The sequence below is a fragment of the Scylla paramamosain genome, chromosome 48 (assembly GCF_035594125.1).
Source record: "Scylla paramamosain isolate STU-SP2022 chromosome 48, ASM3559412v1, whole genome shotgun sequence".
Taxonomy (NCBI): Eukaryota; Metazoa; Arthropoda; class Malacostraca; order Decapoda; family Portunidae; genus Scylla; species Scylla paramamosain.
This window is the reverse complement of record NC_087198.1, coordinates 4,150,687-4,158,628: the sequence shown is the minus strand read 5'-3', so window position 1 is coordinate 4,158,628 and position 7,942 is coordinate 4,150,687.

Below are 7,942 nucleotides of genomic sequence, written 5' to 3'. Positions count from 1 at the left end.
CTCACATAATATTATGTAATATTATCTAATCTCACCTACCCTCAACTAATCACAACTAGCCACACATAACCACATGTAAACTCACATAATCACACCTAACCTTATTTATCATCACCTAACCTTACCTAATCTCACCCAACCTCATATAACCACACCAAACATTACCTAACCTCACTTAACTATACCTAACCTCACCTAACCTCACCTACATTACCTCACTAACGTTACCTAACCTCCCATAATTTCACCTAACCACACCTAACTTCACTTAACCTCACCTGACCTTACCTAAGCACACCTAACCTCACCTAACGTCACCTAAGTAAACCTAACCATAAATAACCTCACCTAACCTCACCTAAACACACTTTACTTCACATAACATCACTTACCCTTACATAACATCACTAATACACACCTAACCTCATAAAACCTCCCCTAAGCACAGCTAACCTCACCTAAACTCACATAACTTCACCTAGCCTTAGCAAACCTCACCTAACCTCACCTTTCTACACCTATCCACATCTAACCTCATCTATCATCATCAAACCTCAACTAGCTTTATTATACATCTCCTAACCTTACCTAGCCTCACCTAACCTCACCGAATCTCATATAGCTTCACCTAACTACACTTAACCTCACCTAACCTCAACTAACCTCATCTAAACTCTCCTAACCATACCTAATCACACTTAACACCAACCAACAACATCAAACACAACTAACCACACGTAACCTCTTCTAACCACACTTAACCACATATAATCTGACCAAACATTACCTAACCTCTCATAACCTCACCTAACCTCACCTAACCATGCCTAACCTCACCTAACCTAATCTAATCTCACATAACCACGCCTAACCTTACCTAACCTAAACTATCCTCACCTAAATCACCTAATCTCACATAATCACAATTAACTTCTCCTAATGACATTAACACTCATCTAATCTCACCTAACCTCACTTAAAAACACCTAATCTCTCTTAACCTCACCTAACCTCAGCTAACCTCACCTAATCTTATCTAATGAAAGATAAACTTATCTAACCTGACCTAATGACACCTAACCATACCTAACCACACCAAACCTCAGCTAACCTCATGTAATGTCACCTAACCTCACCTACCCTCACCTAATCTTAGCTAACCTCACCTAACTTCACTTATCTTACCGAACCTTACCGAACCTACCCTAACCTAACATAACCTATCTACCCATAACCTAACCGAATAACACCTATGAACACCTAACCTCACATAGCCGTATCTAACCTCACCTAACCTCTCCTAATGTCTCCTAGCCTCACCTAAACTCACTTAACCTCACCTAACCTTACCTAACCATAACTAACATAATGTAAACTAACCTATCCACACCTAACCTAAGTTAACCTCACCTAACCTCATCTAACCACACCTCATCTAACATCACATAACCTCTCCTAACCACACCTAATCACACCTAACACCATCTAACCATACCTAACAAAACCTAACCTCAACTAACCTCACCTATCCTTACCTAACCTCTCTTAACAACCACTAACCACACCTAACCTCATCTAACCTTACCTAACCACACTACCTCACTTTATCTTTCCTAATCTCACCTAGCCTCACCTAACCTCACCAAATTTACATTACTTCTCTTAATCACACCTAACCTCACCTAACCTTATGTAACCACACCTAATCTCACCTATCCTCACTTAACCACCCATAACCTAACCTAACCTAACCTCAACTAACCTCACCTAAGCTAACAAAACATCACCTAACAATTAACCTCACTTAACCACACATAACCTCACCTAACCTCTCTTAACGTCATTTAATCTCACATAACCTCACCTAAGTCACCTAACCTCACTTAATCATACCTCACAATATCTAACCTCACCTAAACTAACCTAACCTTACCTAGCTACAACTTACCACACATACCTCATGTAACCCCTCCTAACCATTCTTAACCTTACCTAACCTTAGCTAATATCACCTAACCTCATATTCCCCCATTCAACATTAGCTAACCTCATCTTAACTCACTTAACCTCAGCTAACATGACCTAACCTCACATTATCCCACTGAACATTACCTAAAATCATCTTAACTCATGAAACCTTATGTAACCTCACATAACCTCACCCATCCTGAAGTTACCACAGTTAAGCTCACCTGACCTCACCTAACCACAACTAAACTCACCTAACCTCACGAAATCTCACCAATCATAACAAAACCACACCAAGCATCACCTAATAGCATCTAATCTCACCTAACCACACCAAACCTCTCCTAACCACACCTAACCACACCTGACATCACTTAACTTAACTTATTGTTAATATGTCACTGAAACTGTAAAAACACCCTTAAAAACCTGCATCAGTTCAACTAGAGCCTTTTAAAAGTGTGTTTCTCCTATCAGTAATGCAGAAATGTTGTTAATATGTCACTGGAACTGTAAAAACGCCCTTGAAAACCTGCGTCACTTCAACTAGAGCCTTTTAAAAGTGTTTCTCCTGTCAGTAATGCAGAAATGTTGTTAATATGTCACTGAACTGTAAAAAACACCCTTGAAAACCTGTGTCACTTCAACTAGAGCCTTTTAGAGCCTTTTAAAAGCGTTTCTCCTGTCAGTAATGCAGAAATGTTGTTAATCTATCACTGCAACTGTAAAAACACCCTTGTAAACCTGCATCACTTCAACTAGAGCTTTTAAAGGCATTTCTCCTGTCAGTAATGCAGAAATGTTGTTAATCTGATACTGCAACTATAAAAACACCCTTGAAAACCTGCGTCACTTCAACTAGAGCTTTTAAAAGCATTTCTCCTGTCAGTAATGCAGAAATGTTGTTAATATGTCACTGCAACTGTAAAAACACTCTTGAAAACCCGCGTCACTTCAACTACAGCCTTTTAAAAGAGTGTTTCTCCTGTCAGTAATGCAGAAATGTAGTTAATCTGTCACTGGAACCGTAAGAAACACCCTTGAAAACCCGCGTCACTTCAACTAGATCCTTTTAAAAGCGTGTTTCTGCTGTCAGTAATGCAAAAATGTTGTTAATATGTCACTGCAACTGTAAAAACAGCCTTGAAAACCCGCGTCACTTCAACTAGATCCTTTTAAAAGCGTGTTTCTCCTGTCAGTAATGCAGAAATATTGTTAATATGTCACTGCAACTGTAAAAACACCCTTGAAAACCTGCGTCACTTCAACTAGAGCCTTTTAAAAGCGTGTTTCTCCTGTCAGTAATGCAGAAATGTTGTTAATATGTCACTGTAACTGTAAAAACACCCTTGAAAACCTGTGTCACTTCAACTAGAGCCTTTTAAAAGCGTGTTTCTCCTGTCAGTAATGCAGAAATGTTGTTAATATGTCACTGCAACTGTAAAAACACCCTTGAAAACCTACGTCACTTCAACTAGAGTCTTTTAAAAGCGTGTTTCTCCTGTCAATAATGCAGAAATGTTGTTAATCTGTCACCGTTCACACACAACAGCACAACAGCAAGTGTAACAGCAAGCTGAGTCTATGCAGTCTAGTTATGTTAGGTTAACTTAGGACAGGTTAGAGCACTAGTGTCGACGTGGGGTCCCCGGCTGGCTGGCGTCTGGCAGGTCTGCATTGCCAGATGTGTATTTTTCTTGCAGTGTTACCAGGTCAGGCGAGGATACCACTCTCTCTCTCTCTCTCTCTCTCTCTCTCTCTCTCTCTCTCTCTCTCTCTCTCATTATAGCTGTTGTGTTTATGCATGTATATATATATATATATATATATATATATATATATATATATATATATATATATATATATATATTTGTATATATATATATATATATATTTGTATATATATATATATATATATATATATATATATATATATATATATATATATATATATATATATATATATATATATATATATATATATATATATATATATATATATATATATATATATATATATATATATATATATACATATATATATATATATATATATATATATATATATATATATATATATATATATATATATATATATATATATATATATATATATATATATATATATATATATATATATATATATATATATATATATATATATATATATATACGAGTATATATATATATATACTCGTATGTGAGAGAGAGAGAGAGAGAGAGAGAGAGAGAGAGAGAGAGAGAGAGAGAGAGAGAGAGAGAGAGAGAGAGAGAGAGAGAGAGAGAGAGAGAGGCATTATGTGTGGAGTTGAATATATTTGAAAGCAGATTTGTGCATTTTTATAGCTCAATTCTGTCTTTACTTCATTGAGTTTTACAAGTAGAGATGTTGTTTTTGAAAGTGTTACCTTTTTCATACTTGATACCTAAGAGATGGGATGTTGTGAAACGGAGGAAATGTTCACAATTTTTTGGGTGTTCAATATTAAACACATAAAGCCTGCAGGTGATGAGGAATTCATGAGATCATTTAACGTTTTGGGATCAATTCCATCCTCTTTAAGTTTACTTATTACCTTATTCATAGTTTGAGTGTGCTGCAAAGCCAAAAGGTCTTGCAAATGTTCAGTGAAATCTTTAATAACTACAGAAGGGAGCAACTTTTCCTCTCTCAGTGCTAAAAGCCTTGCAACAATTTCCTGGGTGCAATTGATATTTAAATGTGATGAAGCACATTCGTTTCCTTCGTCAGTTATCATTTCCACACCAGCTTCACTCTGCATACAAATCCTAATCTCTGGATCAGGTAAGGAATCATCACAAACTTTAAATTTCCCCCTCACTCTATTAAGATGGCAATTATAAAATAATGCGTGATGTGAACGAATGTGTCTTAGTAGATACTTTACAGATTTGTATGATCTAGAACAGCCATCAATTTCACATCCAATTTTATATCCTGGTTCTGAGGAGTGTACATTTGTGTAATGATTTGACAAATTAAAAAAATGTCCTGGTTTTAAAGCACCACGACCTGCATGCAAAAAACTTGCTATCAACTTTCATAGTGCTAAATACAAAATGTATGCATAAGTAAATTATGAAGAGATAAAACACAAACTTTCACACTGTTGTCCACCACCACTTACTGCAATACAGGACCTTGCAAACTTTTTATTCTTATAAGTTTTTTTTTTTTTTTGTTAATGGGATAACCAAACAGGACTAGCAATGGTGGTATTATATTGCTTTGGAGGACATCATCAGATCCCTTTCTGCAACTGGAAAATAAATACATTTTAATAGTTTACTTTGGTATAGTCCTACACATTTTTGCATTGCACCATCAATTCTGCCTTCCTCATAATGGTCTGTCTTTGTAAATCAATTATATACCTGGTTTCATTCGTGGCCGGAACGATAGCTAAAGCACATTTCAACGAAGGACATTTGGTCAATGGACATTTAATCAAACTTTCAAAATCATAATTACGTGTGTGTGTGTGTGTGTGTGTGTGTGTGTGTGTGTGTAATTCACCTTCTGGTCGCCTGCTGGTCTCTCGACACAGCCAGCTTTTCCCCTACGTCCCTAGCTCAAAGCTAATATGGTATCGATCTTTCCTACGGTATCTACCTATGTAATGATACGTGAGTGTGTGTGTGTGTGTGTTTTGAAATGAGTGAGACAGGGACGGAGGGGGGGGTTGGTGGTGGGGGTAAAACTGTCAGATTTGACCTTGACAGTGAAAACGAAGGGAAAGCAAGGGGTTTGGGAGGGGGTGAGGGGAGTAAAGGGAAGAGGAGGAGGTAGGGGAGAGATAGGGGAGGGGAGGAGGTAGGGGAGAGATAAGGGAGGATGGGGTAGGGGTGGTTTGAGCTTCCAACGGTTGACCGTGAAAAAATATTATTATCCTTATTATTCCTATTATTATATTATTCTTATATATATATATATATATATATATATATATATATATATATATATATATATATATATATATATATATATATATATATATATATATATATATATATATATATATATATATATATATATATATATATATATATATATATATATATGACATTCTTATTATTGTCTCAAATCTCCTCATGACTTCACACACACACACACACACACACACACAGACACACACACACACACACACACACACACACACACACACACCACTAAATACAATACCACTGCCTCTTGTTCTGGTATTAATTAATCAGATATGTACAACCGCTATGTTGTCGTTGTTGTTATAGTGTTGTAGTGATTAATAATATAACTCGTAGAGGCTGTTCTTAAAATTGTCTTTTTTGTCTGTCTGTCTGTCTGTCTTAAATGTCTCTGTCTCTGTGTTTAGTTACAGTGTTAGAAGGTTTAATATAACTCAAAGAGGTTGTTATGTATATATAGGGTGGTTAATAACTGGAACAGGTTAAGTAGACATGTGGTTAGTGGTGAAACATTAGATAGTTTAAAAAAAGGGCTAGATGAGAGCATGGATAGGGAGGATAGATGGGATGGGCAGGCGTTGGATTGCTCCAATGGTGTGGATAGAGGAGCTGCCTTGTGTAGGCCATCACTTGACCTCTTGCAGTCTCCTCACTTCTTATGTTCTTATAACCACCACCACAACCACAGCCACAACCACCACCACCACCACTACTACGAGCACCTTAACCTCTTCGGCATGGCCAGTCAAAACGCGCGCCGGCGCCATATCCGGGATTTCCGCGCGTGCGGCAAACTTTGAACTCTACCACCAACATTCATCAAAACTAAATATAATCATAACATACTATGTATGGGCATATCTGGAATGGTTCCATTGTGCCTTACACACCAATATTCAGTCTAAAACAAACTGCAGTTTATATTTTACCTACTAGTTTTCGTGAGAGGATGGTGATGGTGGAGTGGTGTAAACGTGCTCCTCTTCCTCAGACTGATATAATATACGAGTGTTGAAAGACTGAGTCAAATGTGTCTTCTGCAGCTGGTGGCGGTGATGGTGGTGGCGGTGAGGGTGATGGTGAAGGATGAGGGAGCGGGGGAAATGGAGGAGGAGGTGATTGTGAAGGAGAAGGTAGTGCGGGTGGTGGTGAGGGTGATGGTGAGGGATGAGAGAGCGGGTGAGATGGAGGAGGGGGTGACTGTGAAGGAAAAGATGGTGGGGGTGGTGAGGGTGAGTGGTGAGGGGAAGGAACGCTGGGTGATGATGGGAGAGAAGGAAGCTGGCAAGAAAAAATAGCAGGAACAGGTGAAGATGAGCGGGGGTGGGAGTGGTGGAAAGGTGAGAAAGGTTAATGATATAGAGAGGGAGGTGGTACGGAAGGTTGGTGAGGTTGAGAGGGTTCAGATGGGGGTGTATGGGGTGACTGGTCTCTATCGCACACGATCACCGCGCGAAATGTAATCCGTGACTTACAATATGACGCAGTGCAGTGGCGTGATCACAGGATGTGTCAACATAAGACACTTGCCACTTGTTTTATTTATTGTATGATTTATTTATCATTCTTTTCGTAATTCTCATTTTACTATGACATGATCATTATTTTATATTTGTCCATTTTTCATATTTTCATCTCGGTATGAGCGAGGTGTTTGAATGTTGGTGTGATAAATTACTGCAGCGGCTGAGAGAGAGAGAGAGAGAGAGAGAGAGAGAGAGAGAGAGAGAGAGAGAGAGAGAGAGAGAGAGAGAGAGAGAGAGTTTTGTTATCGAAGTTTTTCTTTGTTTTCCTCTTCTTCCTCCTCCTCTTCCTCCTGCTCCTCCTTCTCTTCCGTATCTTTCAGTTTCTCTTCCTCCTCCTCCTCCTCCTGTTCTCTCTCTCCTATTCGTGTTGTTCCTTTTGTTCCTGTTGTTTGCCCCTTTCTTCCCTCTGTCGCTCCTCCTTGTTCACCCTCCATTCATTGTTAGGTTTTCTGTCACATTTCATAAATAAGGCTTCTTCTCTC